The 19,838-nt window shown below is 57.4% G+C and overlaps 1 protein-coding gene across 7 annotated transcripts in view; it reads left to right on the forward strand.

Annotated features, from left to right (window-relative positions):
- ARHGEF10L (Rho guanine nucleotide exchange factor 10 like) overlaps positions 1 to 19,838 on the forward strand; it is a 160,412-nt gene that overhangs the window by 12,812 nt on the left and 127,762 nt on the right. For 6 of the 7 annotated variants that reach the window (XM_086715821.1, XM_086715825.1, XM_086715826.1 and 3 more), the window contains exon 1: positions 2,859 to 3,006. The exons of the other annotated variant lie outside the window; for it this stretch is intronic. The gene's annotated coding sequence lies outside the window, so the exon portion shown is untranslated. Of the gene's footprint in view, positions 1 to 2,858; positions 3,007 to 19,838 lie in introns of those variants that run through there. 7 annotated transcript variants of the gene reach the window in all.

Consider the following 19,838-nt stretch of genomic DNA (forward strand, 5'->3'; position numbering starts at 1 on the left):
CTCAGGAGGCATTAGCCAACGTGCCTGGGCAGGAGGATGGAGTGGTAATGGCGTTCCAGGCAGAAGGAGCAGTAATGAATGGGCAAAGGCCAATAAAGCGCCTTTGACATTGAATTGTGCTGTGGAGCTTAGAATGTGACCCCGGGGAGGCAAGAGACGAGGGGTGTGTGTGTGTCGGGATGCAAGATGTTGGAGAGAGCAAGAATGTAGGAGGATGTGTGGTCCCTGGGGTGGGGGTGGGGGGGAGAGGAGGGCCCGGCATTACCAGATCTTCAGGTTTGCTGAGAAGCCAACAGTCTGTTTTTTTACTGCAAAATCTCCCGAGTGTTGTGTTGGTGACCCATGAGCCACCACTGGGGGCCAAACGCAATGGTTCTGTAGACTCCACTGGTTCTATGAGCTGGTGGCTTGTCACCTGGGACCCAGAGGGTCTATGTGATGAACGTTTGAGGGTGTCCACTCAGAATCTGTTATGATCGTCTGATGTTGAGTGCGCCCCTACCCTGTGCTGGGCTCTGGGGGTCTGATAAGGGCCCTGGGGTATGGCCCCTGCCCTCAAGCCTGGATCACAGCGTCCATCAAGCTGAAGACAGTGCTAATTAGTATACATGTCCAGAGCTAACAAAACTAACAAAGGCACTAACAAGAGCAACCAGCCAAAGCCCAAAGTGCCGTAGAGCTAAGAGGAGGGGTGGTCAGGGAACAGGCGCCACGTGGGGAGGTTTCCCAGGGATTCTGGGCCTTCTGATGGTTCTGGGAGGGAAGGTAAACCTTAGTGCAGCCAAAGACAGGGCAGGCATTCCAGACTGGAGGACTCAGGGGGGCTGAGGCCCAGGAAGGAAATAAAATAGCCAAGGAGCGAGGTTGGAGCGGATCTGAAAAGCTATGAATGCAGGTCCAGGAACTTGTAGTTGCCTCTGCATATGCCAGCAGGACCCAAGCATCTACATTCTGGCCCAAGGCTTAATGTTATGTCACTCACCGGACATCTGAAGACGTTCTAGCTGCTTTGCTGGTGCAGGGAAGGAAACATTCTTCTGCTGTGTTTCCTCCTGGACTAAGAATTAAATTTACATGAGACAGATTAACAGGAGGAAAAAACCCAAAGTTTAAAAAAAAATTTTTTTTTTAAGTGATCTTTTTGCTCAACACAGGGCTCGAACGTCTGGCCCCGACATCAAGAGTCACCAGCCAGGTGCCCCAAACCTTAAGTTTTCTTACGTGCACACAGAGGCTCAATAATGAAATTGAGACCTAAAAAATGTCCAATGCAGGCACTTTTTACACTTCTCAGGTGAAGAGACAAATGAAACAAAAACAAACAAAGACCGTGAGGAATTGGCAGGACAGAGAAAAGTTAATTTGGTGGTGGGGTGCCTGGGTGGCTCAGTGGGTTAAGCGTCCGACTTTGGCTGAGGTCACGCTCTCACGGTTCATGAGTTCGAGCCCCGCATCGGGCTCTGTGCTGACAGCTCGGAGCCTGGAGCCTGTTTCAGATTCTGTGTCTCCCTCTCTCTCTGCCCCTCCCCTGCTCATGCTCTCTCTCTCTCTCTCAAAAATAAATACATGTTAAAAAAAATTAAAAAAAAGACCAATGTGCCTAAGTGGGACTCTATGAACGACTCTTAGGACAGGCTCTATGGAGCGTACGTCCTTGTGTGGAGACAGACAATAAACAAGCAAGCAAATCAACGAATAAGATGATTTCAGAGAGCGGGGCCTGAGTGTGGTTTGTCTCACGGCACTGTAGAGGCCTGTCTATTTGTGTCTCCTCCTAGCCTGCGGGAGCCAAGGGGGCAGGGCTGGGGTCTCTCTGGCTCCTCGTTTCATTCCCAGCCCCTAAGGCTGGTGCCTGGCAGAGAGAGAGTAGTTCAGAAAAACATTTTCTCTGGCTGTGTTGCACGAACCAACACAGGCCGACAAAGATGCCCGTATACATACACCTGTGCCCTTTGGAGGCTGCAGAACTCATTATTATCAACCCAGGAGTAATTGCTGATAAGCCGGAGTGTGAGTTGCGTTGCAAATAGAGAGGTTGCAGGGCACTGTTTAATGACAACAGGGATAATCTTAATTAACGACCTGATAACTATAATTAATTGCATCACATCCGGAGGCCCTCTCTGGGATTCTGGGAGGGAGCAACTAGTGTTTGGCAGCTTGGGGGGCTGGAAGGGAGGGGAGGCCACTTCCTTGCTCGGCGAGCTTTGGCGGGTTGCGGGTCTGAGCCTCAGTGGTCTCGTCGGGAAGGTGGGGCTCCAGGGCTGGCGGCTAGGAGCCAGTTGGGGGGGGGGATGGTCTCAAATTCCCCCCTCCCCCGCCTCCCATCCCCGCCCCAAGCTGCTGGGGTCACCAGAGCCCAGGGGGCCAGGGCACCGAGGGGCGCCGGCTGGGACTGGGCGGGGACCTACACCCCCCCCCCCCCCCCCCCCCCCCCCCCGCTCCCCAGGGAAGCCCTGGAAAACTCCTGGAAGCGAGAGAGGAGAAGCCAGCTGCCAGCGTGCGCGCGCGACCTTTCGGAGGGAGACCCCGGGGAAGCGGGACGGCGAGGGGCGGCCTCGGGCGGGACCCGGCGAGGCGGGAGCGGCCGCCGCGGGCGGAAGGGGCGCGCGGCGAGGCCCCGCCCCCCGCGGGCCTCGGTTTCCCCACCTGCGCCGCGGGCGGCCCGGGCGGGCGGGGCCGCCCCGCGCCGGGCCCGGCCTCCAGGGGTTAAGCTGTGACTTCAGCCGCGGCGAGCGGGGACCGGGCGGGCGGGGGCGGCGCCGCGTCGCGCCGTGCGCGGCGGCGGGACCAGGCCGCTCGGAGGCGGCGGGCGCACTCCCGGCCGGGCCGCGACCTCGCGGGCGGCGCGCGCGGCGGCGGCGGCGGCGGCGGCGGCTGGGGCGCGGGGCTGGGGCCGCCCGGCCCTGGGCGCCCGCGGCCCCCGGGGCAGCTGACGCGCGGAGCGGCCGCCGGCGCTTTGTGAGCGGCGCGGACAACAAAGGCGCGGCCGGGCGGCCGGAGCCGGTGAGTGCGGCCCGCGGGGCGGGGGTGGTCGGGCGGACGGGGGACCGGGCGGGGGTCGCGGGCCGCGCACTGCGCGAGGCGGGCCGGCCGTGTGGCCCCGAGCGGGCGTCGCCGCGGGGCCGAGTGGGGGGGGGGGGTCGGTCCCCGCCGCCCGCGATGGCCGGGCCCGTCCGCGCGTCCCCGCTGGCCGGCGGGGGTCTCTGGGGGGCCCCGGCGGCTCCGGGGTCCCGGGCGTGGCTGCGAGTGCGTCCCGCTGTGCCTCGGGGTGTGCGAGCCCGGAGCCTGGGCCTTCCCCGTGGCCCTGGTGGGAGTGGGTGTCCCCCGCTCCAGGAGCGGCGTCTTCTCTGTCCGTTCGTCCCGGAGCCTGCGTGGCGCGGCCGTGTCCCTGGGTGTGTGAGAGGCCCCGGAGCCTGGGTCTTCTCTCCGTGTGTGGGTCTCTCCTTGTGTCATTTGAGTGTGTGTGTGTACGTCTTGCGTGTGACTGTGTGTACTCCCTACCCCCCCCCCCCACCTTCCCAGCCTCTGTGTCCCTTGGGTGTCCCGTCCCTCTGCATGACTCCTGACTGCTCTTTGTGCATCAGTGAGAGAGAGAGAGAGAGAGAGAGAGAGAGAGAGAGAGAGAGAGAGCCCGTGCCTCATTTTCCGGGGGATTCCCAGGGCCTTCAGCTCCTGCTGCCGCTGGGTTCCACTTCTCCCTGTGCTGCCTTTGGGGGGTCCTGGGGTGGCCGGGAGTCAGGGAGTGCTCCTGTCACCTCGGTTGCGGGCTGGCCTCTCCCACCCTGGACCCCTGCCCAGAGGCGGAACAGGGGCAGCTTCACAAAGGAGGGAGTGTGTGTGGGAGGAGAGGATGCCCTGGTCGGCCGGAAGGCCATGGCCGAGGGGGAACCTGCTCAGGCCTGGACGCTCCTGGAGGCCGGGGAGTGTGGCCGGGGTGCGCCCTGCTGAGGGTGAAGGCTAGCCAGGGGTGGTCTCCTAGGGGGAGCCCAGGCCTGATGTGGGAGAGTATGGGGTCAGTTCTTCCTCTCTCTACTAGGGTGCCTGGGGGACGGGGGGGGGGGGGGGGGAGTGGTCCTGGGGCGGGGGTCAGGAATCTTCTTTTAGCTTCAGTAGCCTGACGACCCTGTCTCCAGCCACAGCAGGGAGGGGGTGGGGGGTGGGCTGTACTCTTCCACTGGCTCTGGAGCCGAGACATCACCTCAAAGTCCTTGGCCTTCCCGAGGGATTCAGCCGGGGAAAGACATGCCCTGCCTGCCTGGAGCCCCATCTGTTCCCCCACAGATGCTGGGGGCGGGGGGGGGGGGGGAGAAGACAGGCTGTGCTCCCTCATTAAAATGTTCAGCCCTTTCCCTGTGGCCCTGCCCGAATGGCCATCGGGTGCAGCCTCCATCCGTCCTTCCGCCCGGCGCGGCCCCCCCCCCCCCCCCCACGGTGTCCAGGCCTCAGGCACGTGGTCTAGAAAGGAGGGCACAGTCTGGAGATCTCGGGGCTCCCTGTCACTGTGGGTTGGGGGCTCTCCTCCTTCGTCGAGGTCTCAGGGTGAAGCTCAGAGCCCTCCTCGTGGCTTGTGAGGGCCCCGCTTTGTGCCCCTGTTTGGTGCTCACTCTGCCCCATCACACTTACCCTCCTGACATCCCCTGTCCCCCTCCTTTTCTGCCAGAGAGCCTTCCACTCACTCTTCTCTCTCTCCCTGCTAAGTTGGCCCCCATCCTTCACTTCTTGATTCCTCGTTCAGGAGTCTCTTCTTTGGTCAGCCAGGTTGGCTGAAGAATTCTCATTCATGGGGTGGGGCATGATCTCCGGGTCATGAGTTCAAGCCCTATGTTGGGCGTGGAGCCTGCTTTAAAAATAAAAGAGAGAATTCTGGTCCATGATGCTCTTAGGGCCCTCATTCTGGTGGGGACGGCTTGTTTCTACTCCCCCCGAGGACGGCAAGCCTTTGAGAGCAGGGACCATGTCTGTCCTTGATCAGCCAGCCTAGAACGGGGCCTGACACACAGTAGGTAGTCTATAAATAGTTGTCACTTGAGTGGGTCCGGTAACTGATGGTTCGGAAGTTCTGCTGTTTCAAGTTTTCACTTTGGAGGAGTCTGGGGAGGAGGGAAAGCCAGTGAACTCCTCAGGGCCCGGGTACCAGGTTAGTGTAAGGGGGACGCCTATTGTTAATTAGATAAACTACAGATTAATTAACATATTTGTATCTGGTAAGTGCCAGATAGATGTTGGGCTAGTTCTTCGCCAATGTGATCTCTCAAACCGTGGAAAAGAGCAGAGTGGAAAGAATATAATCTTCTTGGACCAACTTTGAAAAAATAAAGTAGGTGAGTTTACATAAATGTATAATATAAGTGTCTCGTATATAAATATATATGCATATTGCATATAATTGTGATAATAGTGTATTGTTCTGTCGCATCCACTATCTCTTTGTTTCTAGACAGCCCTGATAATTAGGCAGGGAGGACGGGTTCACGCCCATTTCACAGAGGAACAGGTGAAGCGTAGTATTTAAGCGACTGCCTAAGGTCACAGTCAGTGAAGGACTCAAGCCTCAGTCTCCTTGACGGCCCAGTCCTTGCTTTCTTCTGTGAGCTTGTCGTTGGTGCCTTTGAATTCTTGTCACCTGGCTTGACAGTGGTGAAGGAGCCACTGTCCTTACCCTCAAGGGGTCTGAAGTCCAGACACAAGAATCAGAGTTATAAACGGGGGAGCGGGGTGGGCCCGTGTTCTCTTTCCATCCCGCTGTGCCTCCTGGGCCCCAGCTCAGCTTCTTGGCCTTGCTGCACGGCCTCAAAGCCACCTTCCTTTGGGGTCCTGCTTCCCAGAACACGGGTGTGCTCCAGCACTCCCCTTCCCAGCTCTCTGTTCGGCGATGTCACCCTAGCTTGAAATTGGCCACAGGGAGAAATCAGCGTACTGTGAATCAGAGGTCCCCCCGCCCCAAGAGCTAGTTGTTAGACATTTACCAGCACGCCACGGGGATCTGGCAGTGAACACCTCGGGCTCTGTCCCTCCCTGAGGCTTGCACTCTCGTGTGACACTTCCCTAGGGCTGGCTTAGAGTCCTCATGGATTCAAAGTGAGAGGGGCAGGCGCCGGGCTGGGCCCACTGCCGCGTTAGGGGTCATAAGTTGCCCTCACACGAGCTCTCCGGTCCAGAAAGGAGTTGTTCTATCCCAGTGGGTTGAGGGAGGGGGAAATGGGATGAGAAGGTGCAATTAATCGAGGGCCCGCTTTGCCCTTGATTGAATAACCACTCACGGTGACCCAGGCATTTGGGAGGCAAAGTGACGGTGGGGCCTGAGGACTGTGGACAAGTCAGACAGCTCGGGGCTGGTGAAGATGTGACATCCAAGACACGGGTGGCTAGAGCTGTCTGGGTCTGGCTTAGACAACGGCGGGCGTGACCCATCCCTAGGGGTTCGGGGACAGCGTGAGAGACAGAGTCAGACTATTGAGCGGACAGGCTGCATGTGGCCCCTGGATAATCTGAGAGCCCCGGGCGGGAAATGGACACGCTCACCCTTAACCTGCAGGGGAGTGCAGCAGAATGGGGTGGGGAGAGGAAGAGGGTCCGGATAGAAGGAATAGCAGCTGCAAAGGCTCAGAGGCGCGGGCTGTTGGGGGATCAGGTGTCAGGTGAACCAGAAGTCTGCAGGGCTTGAGGCAGAGCGCGGCAAGTGCCGAGGTCTCAAGGCGGAAGGCTCTGAGTCATCTGGGAACCAGCTCAGATGATGGGCGCTGTGCTGTGTGGGTCACCCCCTCCCCTGCAGAGCTTTAAGGTTTCTGGCACCTTCTTGTCGTCCCCTCACCCTGCTGCTGCTCCAGCCCGGTTATCTGTGTGGCCGGTGGAGTCTTTAGAAAGATTTTCAGGGGCACCTGGGTGGCTCCGTCGGTTGAGCGTCCGACTTCGGCCCAGGTCATGATCTCGCAGTCCGCGAGTTCGAGCCCCGCGTCAGACTCCGTGCTGACAGCTGGGAGCCTGGAGCCTGCTTCAGTTTCTGTGACTCCCTCTCTCTCTGCTCCTCCCTTGCTCGCACCGTGTCTCTCTCAAAGCTAAATAAACATTAAAAAAAAAAAATTAAAAGGAGAAGAAAGATTTTCATTTTAATATCAGGCCAAACAAAACAGAACAGAGAAGGTGAGCCTGCGGGGCTCTCCCCACCCCTCGCTAATACCAGAAAAGCCAAAGATAAAAGTAACTGATATTTAAGTGACCCAGTATTTTTTTTTTTTTAATTTTTTTTTCAACGTTTATTTATTTTTGGGATAGAGAGAGACAGAGCATGAACGGGGGAGGGGCAGAGAGAGAGGGAGACACAGAATCGGAAACAGGCTCCAGGCTCTGAGCCATCAGCCCAGAGCCTGACGCGGGGCTCGAACTCACGGACCGCGAGATCGTGACCTGGCTGAAGTCGGACGCTTAACCGACTGCGCCACCCAGGCGCCCCGAGTGACCCAGTATTTTTGGTTGCCTTTGCTATACCTACCCTTTAGATAGGCAGCCGGTTGAGAGCTTATGTGTTTAAAGACAAGCCGTGTTTACTTTACGTCGAAACCTGCCCGACACTTTTCTGGCATGTTTGTTCAATTCCCATACTGACCCTGCAGGTAGGTATTACCATCCCACCTTACAGATGAGGAAACGGAGTCTTAGAGAGGTTGTGCGGCTTTCCCAAGGACACTGTGTCTGTAAGCGGCAGCATTCCAGCCACGAAGGCCCTGAGATCCTTCTCCACTCGATTTCCTCCTCTCTTCTGTTTTCTGCTTCCCTTTGAGGAGGGGAGGGAGAGAACTCACCACGGGTCGGCAATCTCAACACACTCTACTAGTCTCTGTTTGAAGTTCCTTGTGTGTTTTTTTAACCCACGTAGCTGGGTTCCTCACTTTGTGGCTTGGGGTCAAGGCTGAGAACAGAACCACATGCCCCGATGGGCCCCCTGGGCCTGGTCTCGGGGAGGGGCTAATGATAATGGCTTATGTTTATGGAGAGAGCTGGTACCGATAACTCTCGCATCTATGGAGTGGCAGGATGTGGCTCACCGGAGCTCGTTCGGTCCCCGGCCATCCCGCGAGGTAGCTTGTGTCGTCCTGTCCCTTTTGCTCCCAGTGATGTGGAGGCCCAGGGCCCTGCCTCCCTGAGGGTCAGCACTAGTTAACCTCATTCTGCTTGTCCCAGAGCCCCAGCTCTCCACCCCAGCGTCCGGGCCTGGCCTGGCCGTGCCTTTGATGTCCCCTGGATGTGGTACCCACACGCTGCGGGAAATAGGGGAGCGGAGCTGACCACTTGGCCGGAAGCGTGGGTTGTGCCCCCCTCTTCGTTAGAGCCTGGTGCTAAGCTCCCCACCGACCTTTCTGTCGAGAGGGTGGTCTTGACCTAGCCCCCTCCCCCCACTTGTTTGCAGGTGCACCCCCAGTCCAGGGCAGGGCGGGTGGTGGGGGTGGCCCCTACCGGTGACTGTGTGTGGGACCCTAGGCGAGGCGACATTTCTGGCTCTGGCCCCCTCCTTCTCCTGGAGAGCCTGGCCTCCGGGCAGAACCCCCCTTCCAGCGGCTGCCTGATTGGTATGCGTCCCTGATCTCCGGCCATTAGCACACAAGGCGGGAACCAGCTCCCATTCCTTCCCTGTCTTCATTGTTTGAAGTGGGCAGACTTGGAAGGAGCTTTAAAAATGCGGCCTTTTTATTCAATTTCCCTAGGAAAACAATGGTCTAAATGAAATGGAAGAATGAAAGTCTCTGGGTATTGAAGAAAAATAGTCCTGAGCCCAGACATGGCCCAGAACCTTTGAGTTTCCCTTGAAGCACGGGTTTATTTTACTTTAAATTATGCCCATATTGCATGACCATTGAAGAAAACTTGGAAAACACAGAGGGAAGGAAATGAAAATCACCCTTTATTCCATCACCCGAAGACGGCCTCTCTCCACATCGTGGGGCACATGGGGCATTTATCCGGGGACTGGTTTGCTCGTTCGGCGGGCCCCTGTTTCTGAAGGGTCAGGCCAGTGTTGGGCGCGGCAGGGGTGTGTGGGGGGGGAGTAGACGGATTTGCTGCTCCTGCCGCCCCTCTTTCTATGCCAGACGTTGGGCGACTCGCTGGGTCCCTTTTTATTTCAACTTTCTCATCTGTAAAATGCGGATAACCTGGCAGCTGTGTCCCCGGGTGTGGGAAAGTGCAGGCGGGCTGCTGGGGACAGCGCCCGGTCCCTGAGGAGCTTAGCCGTGCTGGTGGCTGTCGCGCTCGAGACCGGGCAGTAGCTTTGCCCTTGAGGGCCTTTCGTGATGGGGAAGAGACGAATCCCATCAAACAAATTAATGAAGTAACTGCGTGTCATGTGATAAGTCCTGTGAAAGGAACAACCAGATCTGATGTGATGGGGGTGAGTGGGGGGTCAGGTTGGTAGTTGGGGGGTGGTGGTGTATGTCCCGGGGGGGGGGGTGGTGCAGAGTTTGTTAGCTGGAGGTGGTCCGGGGTGGGGCTCTCTGAGGAGAGACATTTAAATTTTTTTTTTTTTTCAACGTTTATTTATTTTTGGGACAGAGAGAGACAGAGCATGAACGGGGGAGGGGCAGAGAGAGAGGGAGACACAGAATCGGAAACAGGCTCCAGGCTCTGAGCCATCAGCCCAGAGCCTGACGCGGGGCTCGAACTCACGGACTGCAAGATCGTGACCTGGCTGAAGTCGGACGCTTAACCGACTGCGCCACCCAGGCGCCCCTGAAGAGAGACATTTATTTTTTTTTTTTAATTTTTTTTTTTTTCAACGTTTATTTATTTTTGGGACAGAGAGAGACAGAGCATGAACGGGGGAGGGGCAGAGAGAGAGGGAGACACAGAATCGGAAACAGGCTCCAGGCTCCGAGCCATCAGCCCAGAGCCCGACGCGGGGCTCGAACTCACGGACCGCGAGATCGTGACCTGGCTGAAGTCGGACGCTTAACCGACTGCGCCACCCAGGCGCCCCAAGAGAGACATTTAAATGGAGACCTAAATGACAAGAAAGAGCGCCACACTCCGCCCCCCCCAAAAAAAAAAACTGAGGGGAAAGTATTCTAGGCAGGGGTATAGCAAATGCAAAGGCCCTGAGGCCAGAATGATCTTGGCCTGTTTAAGCAGCAGACGGTCTAGAGCCTGCAGCGGGCAAGGGGAAGAGGGCAGTATAGGAAGCGGCTGTGGACAACAAAACAGATCGAGGCGGGCAGTGAGGACGGCTAGTCTAGATGCAGCTGGAAGCCCTTGGAAGTTTGTTCGGTTCATTTCACATACATACCTTCATCAGTGAAATACAACCCCAAGATTCCAGCTGTCAATAGCTCTGTTAGGAAATTTACCTTCCCCCAGAGCATTTATTCAAAAATGATTTACTGAGTGCCTGTTACCTGCCGGTACTCGAGTAGGCGCTGTGGGCCGAGGGACAGTCACAAAGACCCGGAAGGTGAGGCCTCACCTGCCAGTGGCCCACGGGGCCTGCGTTCCAGCTCTCCGACCCACCGCATCCCACGGGAGCCTTGTAGGCTTCGCTTTGGGCAGGATGCTCTGGCCACTCGAGGGTGGAGGGGGGGAGGACCGGACGCACCGGCCGGGGCGGGCTGGGCCCGGAGAAAGGGTGCGGGTGGTACGCATTTGAATTGTTTTGTTTTTTTTTTCACGTTTATTTTTGAGACAGAGAGAGACAGAGCATGAATGGGGGGAGGGGAAGACAGCGAGGGAGACCGAGGTTCCGGAGAAGGCTCCAGGCTCTGAGCTGTCAGCACAGAGCCTGACGCGGGGCTCGAACTCACGGACCCGTGAGATCACGACCTGAGCCGAAGTCGGACGCTTCACCGACTGAGGGAACGCATTTGAATTGTGGCAGCGCAGTTGGACAGCTGGATTCGGGTTATCTGTCAGAGAGACAGCGGCTGGAATCGCTGGTGGATGGTTCACAGCGGGTGAGGGAAAGAAGAGGAATCCGACGTGTCCTGGAATCTTCTTATGAGCATGTGGGCGGTGTCATGAAGCAAGGTGGTGAAGGGAGGGCGGGAAGCATGGGTTTTCGAGAATCAAGAGTCCGGTCCAGGTCACGTTTCTGTGAAGAGGCTGCTCAGAAGTCCTAGTGGGGAGCCCCCGGGCTGAGGTTCTGACTGGGGTGCCATTAGCACATCATCGGGGGCAGGTGGGACCTTGTGGATGGCGGGGAGCCAGGAGAGGGGCTGAGAAGGGAGAGTGGGGCGGCTGGGAAGCTGGCGCGGGGGACCGTTTCGGAAAAGAGCTCGTGGTCAACGGGGCTGCAGGCCACCGACAGTCCACGTGAGATGGCACCGAAAGGGGCCGCTGGCTTTGGCAACACGAAGGCAGCTGGGACCTTCTGTAAGAGCAGCTTTGGGGGAGTGATGGGGCTGGGGTCCCAAGTGGCATTGGCAGACGAGACGCCAGCACGTGTGGCTGGCTTTTGAGATGCTCGGTAGGTGAGGGGGGGGCCGGGAAAGGCATCTCAGTTGGAGGGAAGAGGGGACCTGGGAGGAGGAGCTCACTGAGTCCCCCAGCGAGGGCGACACAGGTTCCTGCGTTGCCCTCCCGTCACAGAAGGAGAGAGAGAGACGCCTGCCCGCAAGCCCGGGTCCACACCCAGGCCACCCGCGGCTACCCCTACAACATTCCTGTTCCGCAGAGGAGGCCGCCAAAGCGGATCAGCGAATGTGTTTTCACTGGTCTGTCCTTGGCGTTTCTGACTTCCTGTCCCACGTTTATGGAGCACCTGCCGGGAGCCGGGCACTGGGCTCGTGGGATGAAGTATGGTTCACCCTCTTTCTGGTGGGGAAGGCGGACAGGTAGCCGATGGGATGATGGGAGAGCGCCCAACCCAGGCGTGGGGGCTCCCAGGGGTTTCCCAGGGCAGAGTCTGAGCCAAGCAGCCAAGAGGCGGTTCAGGGAGGGGAAAAGGCTTCTGGGTGTGTGCCAAGGCTGGGGATGAGCACATAGTAGGGCCTGTCCCCCCAGGGAGGGAGCTCTGGCCGATGCCCCTAAGTTGCTCTGTACGTCTCACTAGGCACTCGCCCTTTATCTTGAGCACTGGAGGGAGCCATTCAAGTGTTTGGGGCGAGGGAGGGACATGACCAGAACGTTTTGTTCTGGGTGGAGACTGCGTTGGAAGAGACAGGAGACACCAGGGAGACCTTTGGAAGAGATTACAGGCTCTCTGATTCCTAGATCATTCTGTGAACCCTGCTGCTGCCTTTTTTTCTTTTCCCAAAGATTTTGTTTTTAAGTAACTTCGCCCTACGTGGGGCTTGAACTCACGACCCCAAGATCGAGTGTCACACGCACGGCCGACCGAGCCAGCCCGGTGCCCCGACCCTGCTGCTTCTTTAGTGCTTCCCAAACTCAGCTCATCTCCCTTTCCTAAAAAGGTTCCTGAGGCTCAGAGAGTTTGAGCAACTTGCCTGCGGTCACCCAGCATAACAGGGCATCCAGGCTGGGGGTCTGGTGCCTTGAGGGAAACAATCAGAGCCTCAAGGGTAGAAGCCGGTGGTGAGTAACCCCTGGGAGGAGCCCACTGGAGGCTTTAGTTGAATGTTGTCATCCCCTGGCGTCCCTAGTGCCTCTGGATGTTGCCCTTTTGCAACATCCCCTCACCCCTCACCCGGGGCTCTCTTGCAGAGAATGGGCGGTGCCTGTGGGAGGGAGGAGCTGGGCTCTTGCCGGGAACTGGGAGTTGGCCTTCGGAGCCAGAGCCCCATGGGCTGTATTAGCAGTTTCCTGGGCACTGGCTTCGTCCCCAGTGAGTGAGTGGAAAACCCTCTGGGGCTAGGCTAGGTCACGCGTGGCCGGCGAGGGAGGGCGTCCTTGCTGGGGAGGGCCTCTGCATTTCACATGCGCGGGGTAGAGGCCTCATCCTCGGGTCGGGGGGAGGGTCGGGAGAGATGGGGAGCAGAGCCCTGCCCCTTGTGGGCCCTAACACTCTGGGCGGGTAGGTGTCTTGCCTCCCTGGAGTCTTGGTGACCTCATCTGTGAAGCAGGGATAGTATGAAATGTGATTGCAAAGGACTGAAAAAATAACCAGTGTTTGCTGAGGGCCCAGAGGGCGCCAGGCACTATGTATTCATCTTTCTGTTCTTGGTGGCGGTTTTGCGAGGCGTACGTAGTGATTATCTCCATGTTCTAGACGGAGCAGCTGAGGAACAGAGAGGGTAAGCAGTTTGCCCCAAACCACACAGCTGGCGAATGGCAGAACTGGACCCCTGATCCGCCTGACTCTGGAGCCCTCCTTTGCAACCCCTCCGGTCCCCGTCAGACTGTTCAGCCGGGCCCTTCCCTGGCACATCACCTGATGGAATCTTGTGGGGACCCCAGCGTTCTGTCCACCCCACTTTGGGGCTCCCGATCTAGTCCAACTCATCCCGTCCCCGACTCTGCTCGGAGCCTTGATGTCCTCTTCTGCAAAATGGGCAGGTTGAGAATCTGGAGTCTCTACCAGTCGTGGTAACCCACGAATCTAAGATCCAGGTTCCTAGGAATCCATGAGTCAGACATTTGCCACTTTCCCTGCTTCCCGGCCTCCGTCGCCTGGGGAGCCAGGGGAGACTAACGTGAAGAAACAACTGTGAGAGCCCGACGGAGAGCAGCCGATGATAGAGCGTGGGTTGTGCGCCACCGTGCGCCCAGCAGAGAGGCGGGTGTCGTTGGCTGTGCTGTGGATGTGCGGAGTGAGGTGCAGAGACTGGTGAACTTTCCCGAGGGTCCAGTGACAGTTCCCTGTGTGCGAGATGCTTCCTCTGCCACGTCGCCTCCCACGGAGCTCTCTACAAAACCATCTCTTTGGGGCCCCAGGTGGGAAAATCCACCCCAAGCGTCCATCCACGCTTGAGAAACGGCCATGAGGGGCCCGTGGGGAAACTTCTGTGAGTCACCATGAAGCCCAGCGAAACGACAGCGGCAGGGAGAGCAAAGACAGGGCTGCGTCCACCACTGGGCAGAGCTCAGCCCCGCCTGGCAGCTCGGCCGGAGAGTGGTCTTGGCTGTTTACAGAGAAGGGGACTTGGGACCAGGGAGAGGAATGGGAAACAGGAGCGAAGGTGGGATGATGGAGTCAGAGAGTCGTTTAGACTGGAAGGCCCTTCTGGGATCACGTAGTCCGGGCTCCTGACTTTATGCACGGAGACGTCTTAGTCTGGAGACGGGCTGTGACTTGCCTCAGGTTGCACAGCCAGTGAGGGCAGACCCCGGAACAGAAGGAGATTCGGGAAGCTGGATCACCAGCCTCAACTCCTGGCTGCTTTTCGTGGGCGTGACTTCCTGCCAGGTCCTGCCCACCCCCTCTCCTTCCCATTGGAATAAACACAGACACTATAGTAATCAACAAAGGGGATCATGTCGCTGAATGCTCAGCGAATGGTCGCTGGAAAGGACTCGGGGCTGGCTGTCTTGCTCAAGTCCCACTGCCCCCATCTCCGGGCCCTGTGACTTTGGGCAAGGCACGTTCCTCCTCATCACTGACAACTTGCTTCGTGTGTACCATGATTTAAGCAGATTCTGAAATCGCAGGACTTTTCAGTGCCTTTAACATGTTGAGTATTGTTGATGTCCAGGGGCGAGAGTCCTACTCTGGTTCTTCCGTAGTTTTGGGCCACTGAACACCTCTTTTCTTCTGTGAGTCCCTATTAGCATATTTCCAGACAATATCAGTGTACCCTTGAATATGCAGCCTGAGAAACCCTGATGTTGGTGGTTCCTCAGGACTGTTTTTTTTTTTTTTTTTTTAAAGTTTATTTATTTAGAGAGAGAGAGTGCACGAGTGAGAGAGCGGCGGAGGGGCAGAGAGGGAGAGGTGGGGAGAGAGAATCCCCAAGCAGGCTCCACACTGTCAGCGCAAAGCCCAACACAGGGCTCAAACTCGCGAACTGGGGGATCATGACCTGAGCCGAAATCGAGAGTCCGATGCTGAACCGACTGAACTATCCAGGTGCCCCTACTCGGGACCGTTTTAAACGTTTAAACTCAAGAAGCTGGCATGTCTTCCTGGGGCAGCGAGACGGGCCGAGATGCCTAGGGCTGGCCGCCCGGGTGCTCGGCTGAAGGTGCTTCCCAGGATGCCTGGCTCACCTGAGAGCGGATGTCAGGGAGGAGCAGAGCCTCCTCCGCCGGCCAGGGCAGCCTGGGACCATGGAGTGAGCCTGGGACCCCACCACCTGCCTTCTATCCTGGCTCTGGCCCTCACTCTTGTCTGGCCTGGGGCAAGTCGCAGCCCTCTCTGGGCCTCAGTTTCCTCATCTGTAAGATGAGAGGCCTGGCTCGGTGATCTGTTGGTTCCTTTCAAGGCTGAAGTGCTGAGGAATGGGCATTCGGTACCTCTGACCTCTTCCTGTCGTTTGTGGGGTTTCTTGGTGTCACTGAAGTTGTCACTCTCCCCGGAGGCGAGGTGTGTGCGCAGGTGCACATCAGGTGGTCTCAGTGACCCGGGGACCCCACGAGCCAGGAATTCTCGTACATCTGTGTATTGTAGGCTCACCCAGACTAAGAATGCAGATTCTTGGGCCTCACCCCAGGAGGCTCTTAAGTTTGTGGATTGGGGTTGGACCTTAGAATTGACCTTTTTGAAAAAGCCTCCTCACTCAGGGCACCTGGGTGGCTGTCGGTTAAGTGTCTGACTCTTGATCTCGGCTCAGGTCTTGATCTCACAGTTGTGAGTCTGAGCCCCGTGTTGGGCTCCTCGCTGGATGTGAAGCCTACTTAAAAAAATAAAAAAAAAACCCCTCCTCTTGCAAGTGGTTCTGAAGTCAGTAGCTCAAGGGCCACACTTTGAAAAAGGCTGTTAGACTCTCTTTGAATGAAAACATGCTTCAGAGAATGATCTGCTGGGATTGGTGGTGCCTCTGTCTGGCTCTGTTCAGAGATGCCCTCATCCGTGGTCACAGCCTTCAGTCGCCGGTGACCTCTCTTCCCCATCAGCTAGTGTTCCCCAAGCCTGGCTGCTTACTGGAGTTGCCAGGAAGCCTTTGAACAAAATAAAAATTCTTGAGTCTCACCCTTGGAGATTCTACACAAGTGAGATCTCAGCTGAGACCCAGAGATCTCTATGTTTAGAAAGCTCCCTAGGTCTTTTGTTCATTTGTTTGTCATTCATTCAACAAATGTCTGTCAAGGCTTGCAGTGGCCTGGCCCAAGGGAGGGCATCGGGGACGTGATTGTTAAGCCAGACCTGGTCTTGGACGTTATGTTACTTATGCTGCAGCCTGGTGAAGGAGCTAGACTGCGATGACGTCGGAGTGCTCGGCCAGGATAGGGAAACATGTCTCTAGAAAATGGTTGGGTTGGACTAAATACCTGGGGCAAAGCTGGGATCCCTGGGTAGCTGAACTCCGTAAATTCCAGATTGAAGTAGAAGCCCTAAGCCCAGTGGCCTCTGGTCACTACCTATGGACTCCTGTCGTTTGCTCATCACTTACTCATTTTATTTATTTACCCGTCTGCCCATCCATCCTTTCATCTGTCCATCCATCCATCCATCCATCCATCCATCCACCCACCCGTTTATCCATCATTTGTCCACCCATGCATCCACTCACCCATCTATCCATCTATCTACCCATCTACCCACTCACCCATCCATCCACTCACCCATTTATTATCATTCACCCACCCATCCATCCACCATCCACAACCCATCCACCACCCATTTATCCATAATCCACCCATCCATCCATCATCCACTGTCCACTCATTAACTCACCCATTAACTCATCTACCCATTAACCCGCCCATCTACCCCCCCCCCCACCCATCCATTCACTCATTCACTTACCCACCCACCCACCCATCCATCCAACATCTCTTGAATCTCTTACCATATGCTGAATGCTATGCTGGGTACTGGAGGGACACGAATGAAAAGCATTATTTCTGCCCTCAAGGAACTCACAGTCTGGTGGGGGAGTCAGAAAACAAAGCAAGTGGTTCTAGCCCAGCGTTAGGTGTCCAGCTCTCCCAGTGGGCGCCACGGAAGATTTCCCTGAAGTCGGTTTGTGTTAAGGCTCAAAATAAAGGTGAGAGTGTCCCAGGCAGATGAGGTGGGGCATGGCTTCCGGGCCAAGGAAGGGTCTTACCCTTGGGAAGACAGGTCACTGTGGCTGGGGCAGCTGGGGGGAGCCTCTGCTCCTGGAGCTCAGGCTGTCTTTTGTTTTCCCTGTTTGTTTCCCCATGAGGCTGGGTCCACAGTAGGTGCTCAGCAAACATTGGTGTTTGGTGAATGCGGCGCGCTGAGGAGCTTGTGGCTCTGGGGCTCTGGACAGATTGCAGGCACGGGAGAGACACCCTCACGCGGGCTCCCTCTGCTGGGCAGGGGAGAATGGGGAGGGGGGATGGAGGGGCCTCCCCAGCTCCCACCCTTCCTTGGCCTCAGCCTTCAGCTGTCTCCTCGTGCAAGTCAGAGCCGTGGTGCTCCTGAAATCTTGGCGAGCCCATGACTGCTTTCCAACAGTGGGATCTCTGCCGTAGGTCAAGGGCTCTGCTTCTGTTGGGGGTAGTGGTGAGAAGACAGCAAAATGTTGGGGGGGGGGTGGGGACGTAAGTAGATGCGATGGCAGCTAGGAGCCTTGGCTTTTGGTTTTGATCCCCACTGCTGCCTCTTATTCTCTGTGTGTCCTGTGTCTCCCTGCGGTTCAGTTGTTTCCCAACCTGGTCCTTGGGCCGATTCAGAGAATTGTCCCATGTCAAGTGCTCAGGACAGTGCCTGGCACACTAATGAATGTTAGCTGAAAGGTGGAGCTTTGCAGACAGTTGTGCTGGGTGGCTTGGGTGGCTGTGTATGGATTCTTCTAGGAGCCAGAAGATCTGGTTCGGATCCCACCTCTACCTCCCGACTACCTGCAGAGATCCTGGCCAAGTTGACTCAGGCTCTGAGCTCGGATTTTTCTCATCTGTGAACTAGGGATTGATGCCCCGTGGGGTTTGGCAGGAGCCTGGAGTCCGACGGCCCGTTTCCTGCATGGGGCCTATTGCTGTGGTCAGAAAACCTGGGTCTAAGCAGATAGAAGAGAAGACTCCACCTGATGAGGGTGGTGTGGACAAGTGGCCTCCCCAGCCCACAGGCTCTGGGGGGTCAGTCTTGGCTCTATTGTGCCACCTCTCGGCCGTGGCCTTCCTTTTGGTATGCCCTCCGTGGTTTCCGGGATCCTGTGGAAATGGCTTATTCCATGACTGGGGCTCTGGGTGTTCAGAGGAGGGTGACACGGGGCAGCGGGTTGGACGTGGTCCGCAGGGGCGTTGGGGGCAGGGACTGTCTTCCCCCAGCCAGGCTAGATCTGGGTGCCCTGGAGAGACCAGGGTGGTTTCTTTTCTTTTTTTCTTTTTAATGTTTTATTTCTTTTTGAGAGAGAGAGAGGACGGGGGGAGAGGCAGAGAGAGAGGGAGACAGAGGATTCCAAGTAGGCTCCATGCTGACAGCAGAGAGCCAGATGCGGGGCTTGAACCGACTAACCTCGAACTTTGCGAGCCGAAGTCGGATGCTTAATCGACCGGGCCCCCCCCCCCCCCAGGCACCCTGGAGACCAGGGTTTCTGATCCCTGTCAGGGGCTCAGCACCCCTGCTCTCCCACCTCCCGTTCTAGCTGGATTTGAATTCCCAGGGCCCGGCGACTCGGTCGGTCATGCTGGGGCCCCGGAAGATCTGGGTCTCAAGCAGGTAAATCTAGATCTGAATGTGAACCCGTTTGGGCTGGCTGCCTGGGGGGCTACCAGGGTCTGAGTCCCCCGCCCCAGCTGATGGCCGGGATAAGTGGGCACCCCTGGGGGAAGAAAAGGCACCTGCCCTAAGCGAGGTAGCTGCATTCAGTTGCCATTACCGTCCAGTGGTCAGGGGCTGCCATGTCTGGTTTATAGTGAGGGGGGAAACTGAGGCTACTTTACACAGCCAATGGGGTGGGCCTGGTGTGGGAGCTGGGGAGGGGTCTGCCTGCAAAGCCCGTGCTTCCCCCCGGCCCCCGGTTTTCCCCTCCTTGCTGCTGTTAGGACCACGCACGCTAGGATGCTGGTGTCTCATAGGTTTGCTCTTTGGCTTCTCTGAACCCAGGCCTCAGACTCCCCCTTTGCAAAGTGGGGACAGGCTGTTTGGGGTCCCCGGCAGGCAGGACGAAGCCCAGGACAGCCGAGGGCCGTGGTGCTGTGGGCAGGAGCACAGGGCGCTCTCTGCGCTCGCGGCATGCGAAGCTCTCCTGGGGCCTGGGCTGGGGCTTGGGAGTCGTAACCTCACTACCAACCAAATAAGCCTTCTCTTGAAGACGATGCACGAGGCACTGCGGGGACAGCCAGGGCCCAGCCACCGTTTCTGCCCTCCTGGAGTTGTCACACCAGTAAGAGTGAGGACACAGATCGGAGACTTCAGGACCTGGATCAGGATCCTGTGTCTGATTAGCTGTGTGATCTCGGGCAGGGCCTCCGTCAGTGGCTCCCTCGGGAAGATGGGAATTCCAGCTCCTGCTTCCTCGGGCCATCGTGAGGATGAAGCGATACGGTATTTGCAGAGCCCCTGGCACATAGTAGGTGCTCAGGAAGGTCCTCACGTGCTAGTCGTCTAAGCTGGCAGTGACCAGCAGGTCTTCAGGGTGAGTGGAGGCTGCCTCCCCCACGACACCAGCAGCCGGGAACAGCATGTGGGCAGCTGGCGACAGGGCAGAACGGGGCATCAGCTCCGCCACGGGGTGGGCGGGATGTGGGGCTGAGCTCAGCTGGGGAGAGAGGGACGCGTTGGCTTTCACGTCCTACCTCCCCTTCCCTGCCCCCAGCCCTGTAGGCAGAGGCAGCCCTAGCGTGGCCTTTGGCTGTTTTCACAGTCAGGGAGAATCCGAACCCCGGGAGGG

This window comes from Puma concolor, chromosome C1 (assembly GCF_028749965.1).
Source record: "Puma concolor isolate L17-30 chromosome C1, mPumCon1.1.hap2, whole genome shotgun sequence".
Lineage (NCBI taxonomy): Eukaryota > Metazoa > Chordata > Mammalia > Carnivora > Felidae > Puma > Puma concolor.